Genomic DNA, 26,602 nt, shown 5'->3' on the forward strand with positions numbered 1-26,602 from the left:
TGTATAAGGTCTTCTGCCCCACCTTCCAGTTCATTATTTCTCCCTCATAGTGTCAGTATGTTGCAAACGTGATTATTGAGTTTTAAATTTCAATTACTATCTTTATTTTTAGTTTGGTTCTTTTTTTCAGATATAGTATGTAACTTTTCATAGTCTCCTTACAGTTCTTTTCAAGGTTGTCATTTCCATAAACATGGAAACCTGGGTTTTTAAACCTGGCTCTAACAGCAGAAGTCTCTGTGGGTATATTTCTTCTGTCTGTCGTTTTGCTGGTTCTTGTTCCCTTTATGCTTAGTTATCTTTGATTGGATAACTGGTCACTGTCTTTAAATTATTTTGGGGGGTACTCTGAAGACTTGTGTGAATGTGTCCCCCTCCAGAGAGGTTTTATTTTGTTTTTTCCAGGCACCTGATAACAATTTAGATCTCTTCACACCGAATTCATGGCTTAAATGCCTCTGGCCCACCCAGGCTAAGTGTACCCACAGTACAAACCCACAACAGGGTATTCTGTGGCTACAAATTCTTGAAGACTTTTTGTCCCTTTTCTTTTTAATTCTTTTGCCTTGCTTATTGCCATGGCAGGCTTTCCTGCAGTCCCTTGATGTTGAGGGGTAGGGAAGGCAGATTTAGATCTGGTTTATCCTCAATCTGTGTGTGTATTAATTTGGGGAAATTATAAGACTTATGTCCTATAAGACTCTTCAGTTTCTGTGGGTTCCAGGCCTTTACTTGTGCCCATCTAGCCCGTTGTGGCCACAGCAGTAATGACAGATGATCTTAGGGGTTTTGATCATCCAATAGTCTTCCCGCCATTTCTATAGCAGGCTTTCATCCAGATATTGACCTGGAAGTTCTTTATTGTGTTTTCAAATCTTTGATTATTTTAAGGTAGTGGTATTTATTTAAATCTATTTTAGCAGTAGTTTTTACTGTTGTTTTCAGCAAGAGTTTTGATCTGAGTAAACCAGCTTGCTATTAACAGAAACCAGAAGCCTCGAGAGAGTTTATAATTGGGTCTTAATGAAGGCATTTTGGGCATGAAAAACAAAAACGATGAGAAATTATCCCAATTTAGAACGGAGGAAAGAGATCTAGGCTGAAATGGCAAGGAGCATATGCTAACTCTATGCTTTTAAAGGAGGTGAGATAGAACCCTTCACAGTACTCCTGAAAACTGACCCCACTATGGGTGATGTGGCAGGAAAACATTTTGACATATTTGACAAGAATTTTCCCCATGTTCCTTCATGTGCCTATTTTCTGCCAGCATCTCTCAGCCTTGACTCTCCAACAACCTCTGTTCAATCATCTGTCTCAGGTTCTCCCTCCATTCTTTCCACCACTGCCGCCTCTCTCACCTGGGTCAGAATATGAGGGAAAGGTTCACAGCAGTCACTAGTATTCCCAAATTACAGTGGAATATTCTCCCAAGGGGAAAAAAGGTATATATACATGTACTTTTCATACAGTTTCAAGATTTCATGGAAACCGTGTAAAAACTCCAAGCACCAAGACTATGATACAGACAATGCAATCAAATTCAATAAACATTTCCTGATGACCTGTTATGTGCTAGGAATCATGCAGAGTTCTAGATCTAGATAAAAGAGACACCATTCCTATCCTAAAGGTGCTTGAGCTTTCTGTGATAATATAATAAAAACATTGTCCTCACAAACATATCCAGGGTGAGTACTCTTTAAAGGACTTTATACAATTATTTTGCCTGCTTAAAAAAAACCTGCCCAAACCCAGGAAGATCGGATGCACTATAAATTCCAATTACAGCAGAAAAAGTAGCGGGCTAGCTACAGATTTTAATGGCCTGTAGCCACATGGCTAAAGAAGTAAAGAATGAAGGACACAGTGCAGTGGTCACACTGCAGGAATCAGCAGTGCTTACACAAGAGGCTCCTCCCCCCTGTACCCTGGACATGGAAGGCCATGTTCCCATACGGAGCTGGGACAAATGGCAGTGGTAAGAGGGCATCCATGGGACAGCAACGAGAAATGCAAGGTGTGCACAGCCCCTAAGAGCCCTGGACAAGGAGGAACATCAGTCTTGTATTTGATATTTGGGGAGAAGGCAGAAAGACTAGAAATTTAGCCACACCTTCCAACAGTCAAGATTACAGTGAAGAGGGCTCTTAATGCAGCTTTAGAACATTTTCAGATCAAATGTGTTCCCTCTGTCTTATTCTCTACCATTTTCTTTGCAATTTGCTGAAAGGCTGATGTGTACAACAAAACCCTGAGTAGGATTCACCAGTGAGTTAAGACAGAGTGAGTTCTTTAGTCTGTGACTGCATAGTGAAATTGCATCACGCACTTAAATTTATATAAATTCAGCTATTTGATCTCAGAAATAAAAGAATAATTTAAATGATATTAGCAGTACCTCTCTCCTCTTGGAATGAACACAAGCCAGAAGTGAATCTGCCTTTCCTTCCAAACACCTCAGTTCCTTTGTACCGCCCATGATGAGAACCTGTTCCCTCACTGGATGAGAGCCTGGGGTTTAAAAACAGGTGGTATTCCTATCACTTGTCCTTAAATGCAATCCATCTGGGTCCTCTAGTACTTGACAGTAATCAAAGTGGAAAATGGCTATGCTGGATTTATGGGAAGGCCATATGTCAGTCTCCAGCATGGCTCCTTTCTAAGGATGTGTTTAAGGGTTATTTTGTCATGATTTTGTATAATATGCTAAATGTGGAATCCAAACCTTGCTGGTGTGACTCTAAGTGCAAAACATCTCCTTTTTTTGTTGAGAAAGAGCAATTTAGACAACTAACTAGCACATTTAGGTTGCTAAAAGGATAGTTTGCCATGAAGAATTTAGTTTGACTATTTCAATTCAATGGCTTTTTATAGAAGACCTGCTGTGTGCAAAGCATTGTTAGGTGCTGCTGGGGATTTGGTGAAGATTCCTGGTATTCAATAGTTTTAACTGCCTGTATTGAGCTTCACCGAGAAGGTGAAAACCAAAGACAAAAGGAGGAGGGTGGGATACCACCTGCCTTGGGAGATTGAGGAAGGCTTCTGGGAGGAGGAGACACTTGAGAATAGTCCAGATTTCAGCTGATGACTAGTAACAACAGTTGGCCATCTGCCACAGGGTTTGGCGCTTCATCCAGCAATCCTGAAAGTATCTCCATTTTGTAGATGAGAAATCTGGTGGTTGCAAAGGTTAAATAACTTGCTCCAGGTCACAGTATGTGAAAGAGCTGGGCCTCAAATCCAGATGAGTCTTGTAAGGTAACAGCCCTACCTATTATAAGGATAATGTTAACTTAACCAGGTCCCAGAACACTCAATAATAAACGAGCACTTGGAAAATGGCTTCCCTTCCCATCTTTCTATATTGTGTCTCTTTACAGCATCTAGCTCAGAAGTAAATGTTTAAGAAAAGGACCAAGAAAAAATGGGCTGGAGGATGGGGTTGAGGTGTGTAGGGCAGGAAACTGGTACAAATCATTGGGGCATGGCAGGCTGGAAGAGGACCCAGTGCAAATCCCATGTAAAGGTTTCTAGCTGGTCTTCTATTGCTAAGGAGTTGAAAATAAGATCTTCACGAGGACACCTAAACCTACTATCTATAAATATTTGTTGACTGATTTCCAGAAAAAATACACACACACACACACACACACACACACACACACATACACACAAATATATGGTATATATCTAATACACCATATATATTTATCTATCTGTCTATCTGGATATCATGTGAGGGTAGCCATTTTTATTTTTTTCTAACTCATCTACAGTGAGTAGATGTTTGTGTGCTCAGTATGTCCTTCCCATGTGGGGTATTTCCCCATCCCCTGGCAGCTTGGACTTAAGCATGGCCATGTGGCCTCAGTACAGACTGTCAGAGTGTTCCTGTCCGAGCTGAATCTTGAGAGACTGGTCAGCTGGTGATAATTCACAGTGGAATCCAACAGTATAGCGGGCATGTCCAGGGTGATAAGTTGCAGTAGCACCAATGGACAGGATGCAGGACCATGATGCCTACGCAGTGCCCATGGCACTATGCTACATACACAGATCCTTGGTGGAATCATGGGTGGGCCTTGTTCCCCAGCAAATATGCATCTGATACAAACCTAGAGTTAGTGTCTGTTGTTTCCAATAAAGAGCCCTGCGTAGTACAGCGTCCAATAACCTGCCCACAAACAAAAGATGGTATGGTCCTCTCAACCGTAGTTTTGAAACCTGAAAGAAAGCCCCAGATGTCACACTGATTTTAACAATAGCCAAAGCAAGTTTGGGGTAGCAAGTAGCCATTCCAAATTAGCCCTGGGTTTGGTTATCATTTATGGAAATTATGCTCTTCTCTCTCTTAGATATATGGGTGGTAAGGAAACAATCTGAATCAACCATCAAACCAGGCCTGACCCTCGGCTCTGTGTGGCTCAGCTGATTTCTTGGTTGGTTTCTTATTTTATCAGAAGCCAGGTCAGACTGTCCAGGTGCAATGTTCATAAAAACCAAAGCCTTAGTGTGAACATTTTCTGCAAGGTCAGAGTAATTTACAGTCTGTCCAGAGAAGCTTTTAGAGATGTAGAACGTGATGTTGAATGTGACTGTTATCCACAATGCACTCTCGTTACCCTTCCCTCCTATTAGAAACTGATTCTGGCATGGTTCCTTCGGGTGGAAAGTGACTCTTCAGCAATTGCTCTTTCTTTTTTCACACATTGGGGTTCCCCCAACCAAAGTATTAAAGCCTCTCTAACGTTCCTTTAGGAAAGGTGAAATACAGTTATCACCAACATTCGGAGTCTTGTATCTGCCTGTTATTTCTACTGTGATTTTCTCCTTGGACAATTAGCAATCATGTAGAGTGGAAGAGCTTTTCCTCAAATCATGGGCTTCACTATTCTCTATGCCAAGTGACCCTGAAGCCAAACAAGGCACTTAGCCCTGGCCATGGTTTACAGCATGTGTCTCCTTTTCTCCCTACCCCTGTGGATCTTCCTTGCACCTTAGAAACAGGTGACACTGTCACCCAACTATTTGTGACAACTTGCAGCTTGACTCTAGACAGGTCCAGAGAACACACTGGCCCCTTTCAATAGGTGTGTTGAAGCTGACATAGAGGGCAGTCAATTCATCTTTGTATACGGCTATTAGAGTTCCTGTAACTTTCAGGGTAGGGTAATGCGATTGTTAATTTCATGGGTCAACTTAACAGGATCATGGGTGCCCAGCTATTTAACTAAACATTATCTTGGGGGGAGGCGGTGTCTGCGGGGGTGTTTCCAGATGAAATTAGCGTTTGAGTTGGACTGAGTAAAGCAGATGGCCCTCCCCAGTGTGGGGCAAAAAAGTGGAGGAAGGGAGAATTTGCTCTCTGCCTGTTAGAGCTGGGACATCAGTCTTCTGCTTTTGGACTGAGACTTAGACCTTTGGCTTCCCTGGTTCTCAGACCTTTGGACTCAGATTGAATTACACCACTGTCTTACCTGAGCCTTCAGCTTGCAGATGGCAGATCACAGGACTTCTAAGCCTCCATAACTGTATTCCTCATAATAAATTTCATTTTATGTATATATATATATATATATATATATACACACACACACATGTATTTGTCCTGTTTCATGAAGAACCCTAATACAGGTGGTGTCTCTTAATAGTGCCCATAGTGCTTACTTCCTGATATCATGTTTTTTAACCTGCTTAAATTCATGCCCTCTTTGGTTAAATATGAAAATTCTCCCATACCATATATTGATCATTACATCTTTCACAGATTCCCGGATGTGAAGGAGATGTTAAGTTTAATTTTCTTTAAACCTATCACTTATTTTAAAACTTCCCAAATATGGAAGCATATTGAATAGGCCTTTTAGAAATAAAGTAGATTCCCTGGAGATTTGGGTCAGCTAGCATAGGGAGAGGCCCTTGGTTAACAGTTATGGATTATGGCAAACCTGCAGGGCGGTGGATCCAACAGCCATTCTCAGCCTTCTCCTTAGAGCCATCCACTTGAAACAGTGACCAGATTTTCCAGATTTCCTTGCAGTGAGGAATGGCCATGTTACATATTTATTGTACCAGTGATATGCAAATAGAAGTCTGCCAGGTTCTGAAGGTTCTGGGAAAACCTTTGCTTTTACTAATAAAGGGGACAGACATAGCTGGCTCAGTCTCTTCACATCTTCCTCTTAACTTGGGGAAGTTCGCCACCTCTAGCAACCTCAGCCTTTTCAATGTAAACTGATAATAATACCTAACTCATGGATTGCTGCAAGAGTTATGAAGGTAATATATTTGAAATGAGGATACCATTTTAAAAATATTAACTCGTTTATTTTGCACCTCATTTTTCCTTTTTTGTGTGTGTGCTAAAATTCCCCACCGCCATCCTCTTTTTCATGGTCAACTATTCTATGATTACTACCACAGGGATGAGATGTACTGTATAAAAACAGAAGTCCCTTTTAGTCACTGAGTAGGTGTAGATGAGAAAAGAAAGGACACAGGACATAGACTATAGAACTCAACAATTTGGATGTTTTAAAATTTGCAAATATCAGTACTTGACTTCCACTTCCAGGAAAATTAAATAGATGGATTTTTCCCTAGTCTTCTCCCTAAGTGTAAGACACCAGCTAGGGACCCCAAGACCCAAATAACGGCACAATGGTGAGTTCCCTGGGTTCTCTCTTTGTATTTACTATACATCCCAGAATTGGAGCTGAAGAAGCCAGCAATCTGGAAACACTGATGGGCACAAACAAACAAACAAACAAAAAAGCCCAAATAAGAGTCTGTTCTTACTAATCAGTGGACCAGGAAAGAGGCAGTCTAGAGAGACAGAAAGCTTTTAGATGATAAACACTCAACTCTAGCCAAACACCGCAGAAAAAAATGCCGCCCCACCCCACTCATGACAGCAAAGACCAAGTAGTGAGCCTACACTTCCACCCTGGTCAGACTATGATGAGGTGTCCCAACCCTCTTGCTGCAGTGGTGTCAGAGAAGGCCAGCACAGAGCTGGATCCTTCGTTCCCACTGGATGATAAGGAGGCCCAGCTCTCCACAGTGTGGAGACAATGTGGGAAGCCTGGACTACCCCCTCTACCTGTTAGTAAGGAGGTACCCCTCCATTCTGCTGGAGTGATATCAGTGGAGAGTTAGCAGTAAGGTGACCACCTTCCCCTCCCCACTCCCGGGATGTTAGTGGAGGTCACGTGGGGAAAAACAATGAGACACTCTTACCCCTCCCAGATAGAGGGGTATCAGTGGAGGCTTAGTGGGGCCTCCCTCCACCTAACAGTAACAGGGAGCTTCCCCCATCCTGCTTTTAGGTGTCAAAGGAGGCTACATAGTGAACCTGAACTTCTGTCTGCATCTGGCAATGAGATGCCCCTCTTCTCCCCCCATCACTAGAGCAGTGTCAGAGGAAGTCAGCTAAAACAGAAGGTTCAAATAAGGTAAAGAGTCAAACATAATACCCCAAATGTCCAGATTCCAATTGAAAATCACTCATCATACCAAGAACCAGGAAGATTTCAAACTGAAGGGGAAAATACAATCAGTAGATGTCAACACCAAGATCCCAGAATTGTTAGAATTATCTGACAAGGGTTTTAAAGCAGCCATCTTAAAAATGATTCACAAGCGATTATGAACATGCTTGAATAAATGAAAAGTAAAAAGACAGTCTCAGCAAAGAAACAAAATATATAAGAAGAAGAATATTTGTGTTATCAGAGTCCTGGAAGGAGAGGAAAAGGAAGATGAGGCTGAAAAAATCTTCAAAGAAAAAATGACCATAAACTTCCTAAATTTGGCAAAAGACATAAACCAACAGATTCAAGAAGCTGAGAGAATGCCAAACATGATAAACCCAAAGAAATCCATACCAAGACTATATCATAGTCAAACTTTTGAAAACTGAAGACAAAGAAAAAACTCTTGAAAGCAGCAAGAGAAATGCAACTTATGGGGGAAAACCATCTGGATGGCAGATTTCTCATCAGAAACCATGGAGGCAAAGGAAGTAGCATAATATTTTTCATATGCTGAAAGAAGGCACTGTCAACTCAGAACACTGTACCAAGCAGAACTAACCTTCAAGATTGAAGGGGAAACTCAAGACATTTGCAGATGAAGGAAAACTAGGAAAACTTGTCACCAGTCGACCTGCTCTAAAACAGGGGTCCCCAACCCCCAGGCCATGGACTGCTACTGGTCCTCAGCCTGTTAGGAACCTGGCTGCACAGCAGGAGGTGCACACCCGGCAAGCGAGCAAAGCTTCATCTGCCGCTCCTCATCATTACCCATCACTCGCATTACCGCCTGAACCATTTCCGCCCCACCCACCATCACTCCATGGAAAAATTGTCTTCCACGAAACCGGTCCCTGGTGCCAAAGAGGTTGGGGACTGCTGCTCTAAAAGAATGGCTAAAGGAAATTCTCTAAACAGAAAGGAAATGATAAAAGAAGGAAATTTGAAACATCAGAGTGAAAAAAAAACTTGAAAGCAAAATCTGGGTAAATACAATAGACTTTCCTTTTCCTGTTATGTTTTCTAACTATGTTTGATAATTAGGCAAAAAGTATACCATTGTCTAATATGTTTCTAATGAATGTGGAGGAAATATTTAAGACAATTATATCAGTATCATAGGTGAGAGAGGGTGAAAATATGTAAAGGGTGATAAAGTTTCTACACTTCACTCGAACTGGTAAAATAATATCAGTAGACTTTGATGTTACATACATATAGTGTAATACCTATACCAACTGCTAAAAAAGCTATACAAAGAGATATGCTAAAAAAACGATTGATAAACTAAAATGGAATTCTTTAGAAAGTTTAGGTAACCCACAGGTAGGCAGGAAAAAGGAAACAGAAGTGAAAAACAGAGCAAATAGAAAACAAAAAATAAAATGACAAACTTATGTCTTGACAGATCAATAGTTACACTAAATGTAAATGGTCTGAATATCGATACACTAATTAAAAGACAAGAATTGGCAGAGTGGATTAAAACCTGACCCAATTACGTGTTATCTATAGGAAGCTCACTTCAAATATAATGACACAGGCAGATTGAAAGGAAACGGATGGAATAAGGTATATCATACAAACATTAGTCAACAGAAAGCATAGATGGCTATATTATATTAAATAGACTTCAGAGCAAAGAACTTCCAGAGACAGAGAGGGAAATTATATAATGATAATAGCAATAAAAAAGACACAGCAATCCCAAATGTGTATGTACCAAAAATAGTGCCACAAACTATGTAAGGCAAAAAGTGACAGAACTGAACACAGAATTAAACAAATTATAGCTGGAGACTTCAACACCCCTCTCTCAATGACTGGTAAAAAAAACTAGACAGAAAGTCAGCAAGGACATAAGAGAACTCTATGAACTGAACAACATCATCAACAAACAGTATCTAATCAACATATATAGACCATTCTACCATACAATATCAGAATACACATTCTTTCCAAATGCTCACAGAATATACACCAAGATAAACCATATCTTGGGCCATAGAACAAAAATTCTAAAGAAAAAATTTTTTAAAGAATTTAAATAATACAGAGTGTGTTATCTGATGACAATTGAATCAAACTAGAAATCAATAACTGAAAGATAACAGGAAAATCTCCAAACACTGGAAAACTAGATGATACACATCTAAATAATCAATGGATCACAGAGGAAATCTCAAGGGAAAGAAAAAAATACATTGAAAGGAATGAAAATGAAAATAAAACGTATCAAAATTGGTGGATCATGGCTAAGGCAGTGCTGACAGGGACGTTTATAGCACTAAATGCCTACATTAGCAAAGAGGAAATCTCAAATCAATTACCTAAGTTCCCGTCTCAAGAACCTAGAAGAAGAAGAGCAAAATAAACCCAAAACGCTTAAGCAGAAAGAAAAAAAAAGTTGACCCTTTAACAACATGGGTTTGAACTGCGTGGGTCCAGATTTTTTTCAATCAATATGTGCGCGAGCTGTGGTTGGTTGAATCTGTGGATGTGGAACCCAGATATGGAGGGCCGACTGCAAAGTTATACGGGGATTTTTTACTGTGTGAAGCGTCAGTGCCCTCTGCCCCCGCATTGGTCAGGGGTCAACTGTAATAAAGATAAGAGCAGAAATCAGTGAAATGAAAACAGAAAAATAATAGAGAAAATCAATGAAGCAAAGAGCTTGTTCTTTGAAAATATCAATAAAATAGACAAATCTCTAGCAAGACTGACAAAGGAACAAAAAAGAGAGGAGACACAAATTACCAATAACAGAAATGAATACAGACTCTGCGCAGACATCAAAAGGATAATAAAGGAATACTACAAATGACTCTACATAAATACGACCACTTAGATGAAATGGGTCAATTTCTAAAAGAAACACAAATTACCACAACTCATCTAATATGAAATAGACAATTTGAATAGCTTTATGACTACTAAGAAAATTGAGTTTATAATTTTAAAACTCTCCAAAGAGACTCTCCAGGCCCCAGTGATTTCACTGGAGAATTCTACCAAATGTTTAAAGACAAGTTAACACTAATTCTACACAGTCTCTTCTAGAGAAAAGAAAATAGAGAACTTTTCACTTCATTTTATAAAACTAGTGTTACCCTAATACCAAAACTAGGCAGAGATAGTACCAAAAATAAAAGTAAAAACCCTACAGACCGATATCCCTCATGAACTTAGAAATGAAAAGTCTCAGAAAATATTAGCACATATAATTCAGCAATACATAAAAATAATTATACACCAGGGCCAAGTGGGGTTTATTTACCAGGAATGCAAGGCTGCTTCAATATTTGAAAAAAGTGTAATCCACCACATCAATGGGCCAAAAAAATCACATGATAGTATCAGTTGATGCAGAAGAAGCAGGTGACAAATTGTAACACCTATTCATGATAAAATCTCTCAGAAAAGTAGGAATAGAGGGAAACTTCCTCAACTTGATACAAAGCATCTATAAAAACCTTTAGCTAACATTATACTTAATGGCAAAGGATTGAATACTTTCCCCCTAAGATCAGGAACAAGGCAAAGATGTCGACTTTCATCACTCTTATTCAACATAGTGATAGAAGTTCTAACTCATGCAATAAGGCAAGAAAAGAAAAATAAAAAGCATGCATATTGGAAAGGAAGAAATAAAACTGTTCCTATTTACAGATGACATGGGTGTCTACATAGAAAATCTCAAGTGTTCTCCATATAACTATAACTAATAAGTGAGTTTAGCAAATTTGCAGGATATAAGATAAACATACAAGAATAATTTATTGCTATATACTAGCAATGAACATGTAGACAATGAAATTAAAAATACAATACCAGTTACAATTGCTTTAAAAATTAAATACTTAGATGTAAACGTAACAAAACATATATAAAACTTGTATGCTGAAAACTGCATAACACTGATAAAATAAAGAAGATCTAAAATAAATGGAGAGACATCTCTTGTTCACAGATTAGAAGATTCAACATAGTAGAGGTGTCAAGTCTCCCCAGATTGACGCAGAGATTTGTACATATTTGCAATTCCTATCAAAATTCCAGCAAAGTACTTTGTACATATAGACAAGATTATTCTAAAATTTATATTGAAAGGCAACGGAACTAGAATGGCTAAAACAATTTTGAAAGGAAAAGTGAGAGGAATAGTCTTTTTAAGTCTTATTATGTAGCTACAGTAACAAGACCATGTGGTATTGGAAGAGGGGTATTCACATAGATCAAAGGAACAGAATAGCGAATCCAGAAATAGATGCACACATAGAGGCTGTACTGATTTTTAAAAGAAATTCAAACACAATTCAATTGAAGAAATATGGGCTTTTCAACGAATGGTACTGGAGCAGTTGAATATCCATAGAGGGAAAAAAGAACCTCACGCTAAGTCTCATACTTTGCATAAAAATAAACTCAAGATGGATCATGGACTTAAATGTAAAACATGAAACTATAGAGGAAAAATAGGAGAAAAATCTTCATATCTAGAGTTAGGCAAGGAGTTCTTACACTTGGCATCGAAAGCACAATCCATAAAAGGAAAAATCGATAAATTGCACTTCATCAAAATTGAAAACTTTTTGCTCTGTGAAAGACCCTGTAAAGAAGATAAAAAGACAAGCTACAGACTGGGATAAATATTTGTATACCCCTTGGTAATAACTGAATAAATGACAGTGAGTATTGTGAATAAAGGTATATATATGCACATGCCTAGTAATGTATGAATGAGTATGAGTGTGTGGTCTGTTCTGAGCAGAAAGAGCAACATGCTCACATCCTGGAGATAGAAGTGAGCATGTATATTTTGGGAACTTCAGACCATTCATGGGAAAGTACACATCAATTGGCTGTACTTGGCAGGTGGGGTTCTTATCTATACTGTGTTGTGTTACTTCTTTTACACAGTGACATGGGTGCAATGCACCAAGTTGGGATGCCAGGAAGAACATCTTTTTTATGAAATGCCATACCTACGATCTGGGCAATGGTGTTGCACGTCTTTGGCTCTCCAGACCATCCCAGAGGGTGTGCTGCCATTGACCATGAGGGGACGCCCTCAGCACGTTTATGAGTGTGGGTGGGGCGACTTGCCTCTCCTTCACCCAAGTGATGAGCCGCTGAAGGGACAGTTGAGCCAGTTCAGCACCAACAAAACTCCCTAACACCCTGCAGCTCTTTATGGACTGGGACTCAGACTTCCAGGCTTGTGGAATGATAGAATTTCAGACCAAGTAGGTTCCTAGAGGAGCCAACACCCTAAAGATTTTACAAGTGGAGAGACTGAGGCACAAATAGAGAAGGATTCCTGGTCTAAGCGTGCCCAGCAAGCCAGTGACTGAGTCTCTGGGTCTCTGAGCCCCCATCCCAGTGTTTTCTGGCTACTTCACCACATTTCATGACCCTCTGGGGTAGCCTCCACCTGGGAAAGCACTACCTGCTCCCACAGTCCACCTAAATCTTACCCAGCTTTCAAATCCACCCCCCCCCATACGTCCCCTGAATTAAACTTTATCATGACAATTCTTCTCAATACTATTTGGCAATTAAACAAGCATTGTCTTAATGCCTTATCTTCTAAGGTTGTTCTGTCGGCTTGAATACATATGCATATATACATTGAGATTACTTAACTTCTTAACCAATTATGCATTACCTTATCCAATAAAACTATTTAATTCTCAAGGATGGACATCATACTCTGTGTGTGTGTGTGTGTGTGTGTGTGTGTGTATGTGTGTGTATGTGTGTTCTCTCAACAGTACCAAGCACAGTACCATGCATCAAGTGGATATACAATATTAGTTGATTGGATGCCGGTAACACAAGCTCACTGCAGTGTAATATGTGTCACAAAGGCAGTGTAATATGGAGGTTAATAACATGCGTTCAGGAGTTAGTAGGCTTGGTTTTGACAGATTGTGTGACCTTGGGCAAGTTGCTTAAGTTCTGAGCCATATATATACATGGCATACAACATACTTATATACACACATGGTCACAGCCATAAGCCTTCAGTTGATGGCAGCTATTACGACTACTAATGTCATGGGTTGGAAATCACTGAAGGTCTATTAACTCCATGGAATTCTGTGGCCTCAAACTCAACCTTCAACAAACACAGTCATTTCAATACCTCACAGACATGTGGGTGTGTGACCGTAATTCTCACCCATTCTTATCCCCACCCCACTCTCATCTCCATAAAAAATGGTGATGGGGACTTCCCTGGTGGCACAGTGGTTAAGAATCAGCCTGCCAATGCAGGGGAGACGGGTTTGAGCCCTGGTCTGGGAAGATCCCACATGCCGCGGAGCAACTAAGCCCGTGCGCCACAACTACTGAGCCTGCACTCTAGAGCTTGCGAGCCACAACTACTGAGCCCGCACGCCTAGAGCCCGTGCTCTGCAACAAGAGAAGCCACCGTGATGAGAAGCCCGTACACCGCAACAAATAGTAGCCCCCGGTAGCAGCAACTAGAGAAAGCCCACGCACAGCAATGAAGACCCAACGCAGCCATAAATAAATAAATAAGTAAATTTATTTTTAAAAGTGGTCATGTTATTTGGTACATTATATATATATATATATATATATATATATATATATATATATATATATATATATATAATTTTCAACAGACATTTGCTAGGCATCTGCTCCAAAAAACCCCAAACAAACAAGCCGGTATCCTGTCCTACAATTGTTAGCCATATTCTGTCTCTGCATAAATAGTTTCAGCCACTAGACAGTGCTTTAGTTCTCCTCAGTGGCAGCATTTTTGCTTGTCAACACCAGGGAGTCAGCTCTAAAAGCCTTTAAGTGAATGTTTCTTTCTCAGCCTACTGCAGAGTGAGCAAATCATTCCCTCTGCTGATTCAGATGTATTATGATGTGCTGGGAAACCCGAGCATTCTCTCACTGCATGGAGATTAATTACCTTGAAATATTCATTGGATTAAATGTATTTAAACATGCACTGTTAAAGCTCAGGGCTGCAAAATGCCATACTCAAGATCTATATTGTGGGCATCAAATAATAAACTTTATCGTGTGAAGGGGAGGGAGAGAGGGAGAGAAGAAGAGAGGAGGAGAGAAAGAGAGAGAGAGAGAGAGAGAGAGGGCTTATTTAGTACTAGGCCATGGGTGAGACTGATAGCCTCCAAGTCTCTTTCCACAAATCCGCGAAATCCTAGATTCACTTAATACTAGAATTATGTGACCTTGGGCAAAGTACTTAACCTCTCTAAGCCTCGGCTTCCTCATCTGTAAAAAAGGAATGATAGGACCTCAGAAGTATGAGTGTTACACGTCTAATACATGAAAAGCCGTGGGCATCGTCTAACACATAGCAGGCACTCATATAAAACAAGATTCGGGGTTTTTTCTTTTTGCTCCTTTAGATGCAGAGAAGGCCTTTGTCCTGGCTCTGTGGCACTCTTCTTCCTGTCCTGTGCCAAAGTGTTTCCCCTTAGCTCTGGGAGAAGCTAAGAGCTTCTTAGCTTCTTAGCTAAGAGCTAAGCTTAGAGCATGGATGTTAAGTGCATGGACTCAGGAGCCAAACAGCCCCGGTCCATGGCCCAGCTCCACCACATACCCGCTGTGGGACCTCGGGCAAATTTCTAAACTCCTAGTGCCTCAGTTTCTTTATCTATAAAAGGGGATAGTAAGAGTACCTTGTCTCATACGGTTGTTAGATGGGTCGAACGAGTCATCATTTCTAAAATCATGAGAACAGTACCTGCTGCATAGTTAGTGCTCTGCAGGTGTTGGCTACTCCTATTATTTCAGGTTCAATTCAGCACTCATGTGCATTCACCTCTTCGCTGGCCTTCACACCCAGGGTAGGGGCTGTATTGCCGCCCAGTGCCCCAACCTCTTTGTCTCAGCGCCATGCTCAGATCTTGGAACTTCTAGAAGCCCCTATGCAGACCTACCTTCTGCATACGGCACCTGCTTCATGCTCTAAACCTTCCCTCTTTTACTTGTTGAAATTTCCGCCTCCTTAGTAGCCTGATTTGTGGCTGCTGTAGAAAATGGAGCAAACCAACTAATTCATACTAAGATGCTAATGGCTGTTTATAAGCTCCGGGGGAAGAGGCGTCTCATCTGTCTTTTTCTCCGCCTATCCCTAGTACCTAACAGTTGCCTGAACGTAGAAAGTGCTCAATAAGTATTTGTTGCATGACTATTTGGACCTTAGTTGAAAGGCATGCATCTTGACTGGTGGGATTTCAGACATCTTGACAGGCTGGAGAGGAAAACGTGAAAGCAGGGGACTCCTACCTGTGTCCCTCAGACCACAGTGTCCAGGGGAACTTCTATTTCACTTAAGTATACAGCAGTATTTATTTTTCACTTTTTATTTTGAAATGAATTTTGACTTACAGAAAAGTTGCCCTGAAAGGACCCATCTCTCAGCTCCTCTGGAAGTAAATGTTAACATCTTACCTAGCTGTAGTCCAGTAATCAATACCATGAAATTAACAGTGGTACTATGAATGTTATTATTAGCACTATTACGATTTGAATTTCACCAGTTCTTCCACTGATGTGGCTCTCACATTGCATTTATTTGCCACATCTCCTAGTCTCTACCAACCTGTGACCGTTTCTTAGTCTTTCCTCGACTTTGGTGACTTTGCCAGTTTTAAAGCATACTGGTCAGTTATATTGTAGACTATCTGTCAATTGGGGTTTGTTAGATGTTTCTCACTACTAGATTGAGGTTAAGGATTTTTGGCAGGAATATCTCAGAGGGATGTGACCTTCTCAGCATACATATTGGGGGTAGATGATGTCAATATGCCTTATTACTGGTGATAATTAACCTTGAGCAGTTGGTTAAGGTGGTGTCTGCCGGGTTTCTCTACTGTAAAATTGTTATTTTCCCTTTATAATTAATAAACAACTCGGGGGAAATACTTTGAAACTCTGCAACTATTCTGTTTCTCCTCAAACTTTCTAATACTAATTTGAGCATCCATCTGTAGGTTTTGCCTGTGATGACTATCACTGTGATGTTTGCCTGATCGTGATTGTTTACACTTCTCATTTCTTCTACATTTATTTCTTGGAATTCTTTAAGGAAGAGCTGTCCCTTCTTCCCCATTTATTTATTTATGCAATTGAAAATTTATATCAGTATGGAATCATGGATGTTTATTTTATTTTATGGATTGTTACACAGTCCTTACTTATTTCTCATTTTGTTCCAGTTTTGGCCGATGGGGTTGCCTTCAGGTTGGTGGTGTGTCTTGTCACGTGCCCCATTTTTTTCTGAGCCCTCCCATAAGGTCATATTTGGTAACCGTGGAGATCACCCGGGCGTATCCCCCATCATACACTGGGGGGAAGGTCCGAGAAGGCAGGCTGCTGTTAGGGGTGGTTGGATTGAGAAGTCAGGTCTCCTGAATGCCTGTCCTGCTCTCTGCCAAGGGACCTGTTGCCTCTCTGCACTTCACAGCCTTTGTTTACCAAGAAATTCATGTAATCCCAGGCATCCCTCCCATTTCTGATTCCCAGGGCTCAGCCTGTCACTGGGAGGCTGGGAGCCATGGCTCTCTCTCCACTTACGCCTGACAGCTCCTGGAGCCAAGTGCCATGAAGGACTGGCCTCTGGTGGCTCTTTGCGTCTTAACCAGCTCCCGGCAAGCAGTCAATCGTTTGGGAAGGTAAACCTTTAGGTTATCGTTATTGTTGCTGTTATATGACTGGACAGCCAGAGCTCTTTTAAAAAGTGTAAGTACAATGTATTTCTTATTCACATAATAACGGTTCGAATGCAGATGAGGCTGGTTAAAGGAACCAGGACGTCTAAGCTGAAAACCCTTTCCTCTACAGAGGGAGGAGTAAGTGAAAGCATACTACCAGGAAACATCAAGACATATCCAGAGTGTGGAATGTTCTACAAGAAAATTGGCCTGGACTCTTTACAAAGTCAGTGTCGTAAAAACATAAAACAGAATACCATGTGTCAATCCTTGATGGGATCCTGATTTTTAAAAAGTTATAAAAGTCATTTTGGAGACATTTGAGGAGATCTGAACTCGAATTGGATATTAGACACCAGGAAATTATTAATTTCCTTAGGTGTAATCACGGTATCATCATTCTGTAGAAGAACATCTTTGTTCTTAGGAGATACATGCTGAACTATGTCAGGGTGAAGTGTCTTAAGGGTGATGTCTGCAACTTACTCTCAAATAATTGTGAGAAAAAGTCTATAAAGTAAAGCAAATGCGGCGAAATGTTAACAGTTGTTAATCTAGGTGTATAACACGACAGTCATCCTCATTCAGTATTCTGTTTGAAATTTTTCAAAATAAAAAGTCTGAAGGAAAATTACTTGTACAGCCTGGTTTTATATCCTTCATTTATTGAAGAAACACCCTCTTCCCTTTATTCCCATAAAATTGGCAAAAGTCACTTCCATCCAACTGAAATGATCATGTGAGCAGGGGTTCAGGAACCCACACGAATGGGATCACAAGTATCAAGCCTGGATCTGTGGAGAGATGGTTAGGGGTGGGGAGTAGAGCTCTAGTCTCTGCATATCTGGCCTCAAATCCCAGCTCCCCTGTTGTTTCATCATTCAGTGACGTTGGCTAAGAAACTTAAAACTTCAGGGCCTCAGTTTCCGCAGCTGTAAAATGAGGACGGTAGCATGTTATTTCCATTTGTACATGCTGTGTAATATGGATATGGGTAACATATCTATCCATCTCTTGTGAGTCCCTGCCTGCCCTCCAGTCCTTCTGAAGAGTGTAGGGAATGTGAAGATGATAGCTCAGGCCCTGGGGAGTTACAGGTTGGCTGATGGAAGAAGGCTTGTGGGTGGGGCCTGTCTTCAGGGACCTCGAGATAATTTGAGCAAATGAGATTTTACATATAATCACTGTCTCATCATAATTTGAGGTTAAGAGTACTAACTTATTAAATGTGACCACTTAAAATACTTGAGAATATTTTAAGATTCTGTTTTGGTGTAGCTTCTTTTTTTCAGTACCAGGAGCCTCAAGAATAGAAAGGTTGACAGTTGGATATTGTGCAAAAACACAGTCCTTGACCCTTATGTGACACTATATACAAAAATTAACATGAAATGGATCATAGACTTAAATGTAAGAGCCAACTAAAAGACTTCTAGAAGAAAATATAGAATAAAACCTTAATGATCTTGGGTTAGGCAAAGATTTCTTAAATAGGACACAAAAATTATGAATCATAAAAGAAAAAATGATTAAATTGAACTTCATTAAAAGACAGTGTCTTCGGGGCTTCCCTGGTGGCGCAGTGGTTGAGAGTCTGCCAACCGATGCAGGGGACACGTGTTCGTGCCCTGGTCCGGGAAGATCCCACATGCTGTGGAGTGGCTGGGCCCGTGAGCCGTGGCGGCTGAGCTTGCGCGTCTGGAGCCTGTGCTCCGCAACAGGAGAGGCCACAGCGGTGAGAGGTCCGTGTACCGCAAAAAAAAAAAAAAAAAAAAAAAAAGACAGTGCCTTCAAAAGACACTGTTAAGAAAATGAAACAGCAAGCCCCAGACTAGTAGAAAATGTTTGCAAAACATATATCTGACAATGGACTTGTATCTAGAATACATGAAACATTTCTTACAACTCAATAATGAGAAGACAAGCAACCCAATTAAAAAAATGGACAGAAGACTTGAACAAATACTTTAATAAAGAACATATATAGATGTCAAATAAACACATGAAAAGGTGCTCAATGCTAGTCACAAACACCATGAGATACTACCACACACCCACTAGATGACTAAAATTAAAAAGACAATACCAAGAGTTAGCAAGAATAGGGAGCAACTGAAACTTTCATACACTGCTGGTGTGAATATGAAATCATAAGGCCACTTGGGAAAACAGTTTGTCAGTTTCTTATAAAGTAAAACACACACTTAATGTAATTCCTAGAAATTCTACTCCTATGTATTTACCCAAGAGAAATGAAAGCATAAGTCCTCACACTGCTTGTATGTGAATGTTCATAGCAGCTTTATTCATAGTAGCCAAAAACTGGGAGCAGTCCAAATGCCCATCATCTGGTGAATGGATGAAAGGCTGTGGTATGTCCATACAATGCAATGCTATGCAGCAATTTTAAAACCAGGGATGAACATGCAAAACACGAGTGAATCTCAAAAACATGGTAAGTGCACGAAGGCAGACACATAATTACACAATTCCACTTACATGGTGTTCTGTCAACTTTAAACAGGGATGTTCTGGGAAAAGTAATTTAGGGGTGATGTGGAGGTTACTTGACTTGTGGAGAACCCCATGGTGGTGTACCTGCCAGGAGGTTGGCTGTAACCTTGATATGACCTGCTGGGAGCCTGGGGGGATTAGAGAGAAGGTATGAACATCAAGGGCATTATACAGAGACTTGGCTTCTCACCCTGGCTCTACTAGAGATGGGCTGTGTGCCATTGAGCAAGTCACTTAACCTCTCTGGGCCTCAGTTTTCTCATCAGTAAAATAGGGGTAAACTGGAGTTATAGGTAAAGTGTCTCATACCCAGAACAGAGGTGGAGCTTTTTGAAGATTAATTCCTTTCCCTGTGTTTTTCTTCGCCTTGCACCTCATTGACATGTACCTTGCCCCTTCCCTCTGCTTCTCTTTGGTAAGAAATATAAGCATAAACCTGGGCCAAAATGTGTCTCCTGGTCAGCTTTTTCTCAGCACCAGCCCTCAGTTGGGTCTTTCTTCAGCACACCTTAGTCACTAACATCCTGTGTGACCTTGGGCAAGTCAACTTCCTTCTTTGGGCATCTTCTCCAAAATGAAAGGCTTGGGCTAGATGATTGCTCTGGGCTCCACTTATCAGCTCCTTCACTCCAAGATTACAGTCTAGGAGTGAAGAAATGGCAGGACTCAAGAAGCAGTTGCATACGAAAGTCCAAGGGAAGAGACAGATCCTCTGGGACCTTGGGCCTGGGTCTGTGGTCCAGCTGTGAATGGAAAGGGAACCTTCATGTCTGTCTAGAGCTAGAGAAGAAGGATGGTGAATTCAGAGTGGTCTCTGTTTCCCCTCTGGCACAACGCCCCACCCTGCAAAATGTTGTGTGTTGGATGGGGGCACTGTCCTTTCTCGGAGGAAAGTCACTCAGGGTCCCTGAGTGTCTAAAGCAGAGGCGCTGACCTGCTCTCTTCCCCAGCACAGCAGACCCATCAGTGGCTTCCAAAGAACAATGGTACTTGGCAGCGGCCCGCCTTCTTGAATTTCTAGTTTTCCTGTTCTTTCCTTCGGACTAAAAGCAGTGAAAACAACAACAACAAACAATCTAACTTCTCAGCCCCCTACTTTTGGTTGGGGGCTACACATTTTGGTATGTCTTTCTGTAACCCAGCAAGACCCTATGGGTCTTTCCCGGGACAGGCCTTCCCTCATATCCTCTGCTTTAGTTCCTCTCTGAAGTACCTAGATAGCAGTATTTGATGCCCATTTCCTGAGTTGTTTTACATATGTGAACCCTGCCCCCCCAAATGGAAGATGTTAACTACTTGATGACCATGAGCACATAGTCCCAGGCCTCCTGGAGCCTACGGACTGATAAGGTTAATCCCTGTGACACTGCCTGGTTACCTCACCTTCAGCCAATCGGAGAATTGTGCCCGAGCTGATCACTTACCCTGGGACCCACCCCTCCCTCACCTGGCTTTTAAAAATGCTTTGCTGAAACCCTTCAGGGAGCTTGGGGCTTTTTAGGGCACGAGCCACCCACCTCCTTGTACGGTCCCGCAATAAACCTTTCTATGATCCAAACTGCGACGTTTTGCTGTGTTTGGCTTCACTATGCGTCGGGCCCACGAACTCGCGCTAACATGTCCTGAGCGGGGGCTGCAGTGTGGACTTGGCTCCTTCCTCACCTGTATTCTTTGTGATGAGTAAGACATCTCCTATAGGAGCAAACTACCATCTAGGGAGTGCTTCAGATCCTGGCCTCACCAGACGGAAAGGGTCTGCCTTCCCAGGTTTCCTCCCGCCCTGCCTGTCCAGCTCCAGCAGTGTGTGGTCTCTGTGGTGAAAAATGAAATGCCAGCTCATCTGGGGCACTTGGCTGCTCTGTGATTCTTTCTGTTCTGCAGGCTTTCATGTGTTGGTGTATTCTCACGGTAGGGGTATGATGGCTGCGGAGATTCTAGATGTCACACCCAGACTTTGTCAACACTGCAAGAAAGAAGTCTATTTTTGTGGCTCTTTCTTTAGGAACCAGGAATCTTTTTCTGCAAGGTCCTGGAAAGTTTCCCTTCAGGTCTCACTGGCTGGTCCTAAACTACATGCCCACTTCTAAACCTGTAACCAGCAAGGTGGTGAAGAACCGTATTGGCTTATACCAATCTTGGGCAGTTGTTATGGGTTGAACTGTGTCCCCATTTCCCATCTCCCAAATTTCCATGTTGAAGTCTTAACCTGCAGTACTTCTGAAGGTGACCTTATTTGGAAATAGGGTCATTGTAGATGTATTAGTTAAGATGAGGTCATACTGGACTAGGGTGGGCCCCTACTCCAATATGCTTGTTATCCTTATAAAAAGGGAAGCTTGGACACAGGGAGACCTGCACACAGAGAGAACAGTATGGGTAGAGGAAGGCAGCTATCGGGGTGATGCAGCAGAGGCCAAGGAACATCAAACATTGCCATCAAACCACTAGGAGCCAGGGAAGAGGCTGGGAGTAGATTCTTCCTCACAGCTGTTCGAAGGAACCAGCCCTTCAGACGCATTGATCTTGGCCTTCTAGCCTCCAGAACTATAAGACAATAAATTTCTTTTGCTTAAGTCACTCACTTTTGGTACTTTATTATGGCAGCCCTAGCAAACTAATACAGAGGTAGACTAGACGTTGGGGAGTGAATCACCATGATCACTACATTTACCATCAGGTAATGAATGTTATACTAATATCACTACTATGATGTACACTTAAAATATGAGACAAACAGGATCATGAGATAGAAACTGCCCAGGCTTTGGAATCCGAAGGTCTGGGTTCAAGCTGTATCCGTGACTAGTTATGTGACTTTGCGCAAATCAACTTAAGCCCTCTGAACCAGTAAACTGGAAAGGCCACTACTGAACTTGAGATAAGATACCAATTATTAGCCTGGAGAGATTCAAAGATATTCCCCTTTCCCAGCCCACCAAAGAGAACCCACTCCCCTTAATTTCTACCCGGTTCCATTCTAGCCCTACCTCAATACTTTCCCACCCCTCGTCCACACCAGGAGAGTAAAGAGTTGAGAGAAAAAATGGAGGGGGTGAGAAAAAAAAAGTTGTGAAGGCTAGAGGTAGAGAGTCATAAGTTTGAGGGCATTTTGGCTGATGAGGGTCTTCAGAGAGGGTGGAGTATAAGAGAATTAGGAAGGAGAGAAAACATTTCCAAGGAGATTTGTTGGGGGTTATGGATTGGATTCACCTTTGTGTTTTTCAAAACGTTCTAGTAAAGAATATAATTCCTGAGCTCTAGAGAGAGAATGAAGTTGGATCACAAATTCACTTTCCTGGGATACTTAATGAAAGAATCACAAAATTAAAACCAACCTCCCCCTCCCACCCACCCCACCCCACAAATAAAAACCAGCAGCAGCCATTCAAGGAAAGGGGTACAACTTCATGCCAAAAAGTCCAAAGAGTGGCGGTCAAGGAACAAAGCAAAGAAGTCTGGCTTGACTTGCCATGACTTGTAAACTTTCCAGAAGAATGTGAGTGAACAAAATTCTGAGAATTCACACAACTATGCCCTCATCTGGAGCAAGAGTGACAAAGGCAGGGCTGCCAGCTGAAGTATAGACTATCTAGTGACATGTGAATTTCAGATAAACAGTGAATAATTCTCTGTTCATTGCAATATAATTTTAAATTATACTTATAAATATTAAATATAATATTTATTCCATGCAATACTTGGGACTTACAGATCCTAAAAAAATATTTTTTTTCTTTATCTGAAGTTCAAATTTAACTGGGAGTCCTGGTATTATTATTATTATTATTATTAAATCTGGCAACACCAGACCGAGGTAATGAGCAGATACTCTGTAGAAAATTAAAAAACAAAACCTAAGCACCTCAAGTAGGAGCCCCTAACTACCCTAGAAAGGTCTCATTAGCAATAGGACTTAACATTCCTTAGGCTCCTTTCTGAAGGGGGGTTATAAGGGACCATTCTAAAGCCTTAGGGGAGCTGCCTATAGCTTAAATAAAATCCCAGGAGAGAAAGCCAAAATCCTCCAGGTTTATACATGAGTCCTCCTCCTTACTGCACCCTCAGGATATAAAAAATTGGAGAGACTTGCATTACCCCAGTTTCTAGAGCTTGGAGAAGACAAACAACCTTTGGGTACATTGGGACAGAGTCCACAAAGGAAGTTTTGTCAGAGGTACCTACATTATAACGACCAAAGCAAAAAGAAATATGTAAATATGAAAGCAAGCAACACATAGAAGTCAAAGGATAGTTGAAGAACATTGATTAGAAGAAAAACTCAAGGAATAAAAGAAAATTCCCTCTAGCCATTTTGAGGCAGCTGTTTTTGTCCAGTTGGCCATTCACCAGATTTTTATAGCAACAAAAGAAAAAGAAAAGAAAGAAAAGGCCTTAGATCTTTGATTAGCCCTCTACTTCTGGGAATTCATGCTTAAGGAGAAAATGAAACAAACAAAAACAATATACGTTCAGGGATATTTCTACTGTTGTCTACAATCATAAGTAAAACTGATTTATATACTCAAAAATTGGTTGGGTAAAGGATGGAAATTCATATAGTGGAATACCTTGTAGTGTTGAGATTGAAGATTGGGATTTTAAAATTTCTGAGTGAAAATAATTAGGATATGAAGCAACATGTAAAGGAAGACCCCACCCTCTTTCATTTCTGGCTGCACCATGTGGCTTGTGGGATCTTAGTTCCCTGACCAGGGATTGAACCCAGGCCCTTAGCAGTGAGAGCATGGAGTCTTAACCACTGGACCACCAGGGAATTCCCAAGGAAGACCCTTTTGATGCTGATCTGCATACTTGTAGTTGTGTACTTATGTTTGGAAAAGTGCCCAAGAGAGTGTTTGCTAAGATGTTATCAATGGCTGTCTAGGGATGATGGGATTTCTCATTTTTCACTCTCATTTCTCATTCTCTGCATTTCTCTCTATTGAGTTGACTTTTTTCTTCTACGTCATATATATATTGATTTTATTTTTTTTTAAAAAAAGAAGCTTGTACCCCCTTCTGCCTTTCTTGGGCTCAGGGGACTTGCAAGGTTGCTGAAGCCATCTGGGATGAGATGGACAAGACAGAATGAAACCAGGTCACGTTTGCTTTGTAATGAGTGGCCGAACACCTTGCCTGGTCTTAGGACAGTTCTATAGCCCTGAGCCTTTGGGAAGTTTCAGCAACAGCTGCTTGACCTAAAGCTACCTATGACCAGCTGGGCAGGCAGCAGTTGGGACGTCGGACTTGTGGCAGATGACCTGTTTTGGGAAGCAGAATGGGGTGGTGAAAGATTAAGAACCCAGCAACTTTTTGGGAAGGCAATCTTGGGCAATTATTTCTCCTCTCTAGCTCAGTTTCTCTGTCCATAAAATACAGTTAATGGAGCCTATGTTACAGGGTCATAGTAGGAATCAGACAAAATAACATACTAGAAAGATACTCCATAAATGTCAGTTTCCCTCTTTAAAGTCTTTCCATTGTGCTGTTAAAATTAGATTTTTAAAATTTTATTGATGATTGGACCTTGGGTTGAGGGCAAATTTACAAGGAGATATTTGTGGAGGATAAATGCCCTCCCTGTCCCCTGGTCCGTATCCACACGTCTAGCCTTCAACATAATTTAGGATTTCACTACTGGCGGGAGACTTATAACTCAAATATTTGTTTTCAGAACTTGATTTCCCTGTGCATTATCTTATTTGATATGTGGGAAACAAGAGAATTCTACTGTAACTTCTATGAATAGAGTACGATTAAACATTTGTCAGGAAATCAGAACAAAGGGAAAGCTTTGCACTGAAAAGGCTCACAGTCAACGTTGAGAGGTCAGAATGGCGTTTGTCATGAGATGAGTAGGGTTTCCATTTCCCCCACGGGGTGACGGGCTCTTGCTTTGCAGCTCTTCATCTCTGGATTTCAGCTCAATCAAACAGCAGAGTCAGCCTGCTGCTCTGGGCGGAAACACAAGTTGAGCACATTCGGTTCCTTCTAGCTTATTCAGAACAGCAATTTGGATTTTAAAAAATAATTAAGATGAGTGAACCAGCCCTCCATGTTGTTTTTGGAGGGACAGTCTGTCCCAGGGTACGGTGAAAACATTCTCTCTGAAGTCAGCTAACACAGGAACCCAGCAAAATGGAGCTGTTCACAGGATCAGAGTTTTGGAAACAACATTTAAAACAAAGACTATTTTATGGCTATTAGTATATCAAAGCGGTGAACTCAAAGAGCTGAGTTCCAGTTCAGGCACCAAACCTATAGCCATGGAATCCAGGATTCATCACAGCAAACAACACACCTGCACATCGTCCAAGCAATTTCTCCCTCAGAGGACAACATCTGCTTTTTTCACTGAGGTCAGTGTTTAGAAAAGTGGATATACAAGTGAACCTAGGTGTGTGCTTAGGCCAGGGGCTTCAGAATTTAAAAATGCATGAAGGTCCAGGTGATAACTTTCCCAAGTCAGAGTCCCTCCACTAGGTAAATTTCATCTCTGTCAGGTGGGTGTGCCTCTGCAAGGGGCTTGACAATATCTTGACCCTCATCAACCTTCTCTGGATGGGAGGGTATCAACATCCTTGGTGTGGGAGGAGGGGATGAGGTGACGTCTTGGGGTGAACACGATTAGGAAATGATGAAGTTGATGAATCAGCCATGAATCAACCACCATCAAACGGTCAGTCGTTGAGACCAAACTCTTCAAAATTTCCGTCATTGGTAACCATGGGATTAAGTAACTTGGCCCGTATTGTGAGGGATTGTGTGTGCGTGTGTGTGTGTGTGTGTGTGTGAGTATGTGGTATGTGTGTGTGGCTTCACACACAT

This window comes from Phocoena sinus, chromosome 4, assembly GCF_008692025.1.
Source record: "Phocoena sinus isolate mPhoSin1 chromosome 4, mPhoSin1.pri, whole genome shotgun sequence".
NCBI classification, from domain to species: domain Eukaryota; kingdom Metazoa; phylum Chordata; class Mammalia; order Artiodactyla; family Phocoenidae; genus Phocoena; species Phocoena sinus.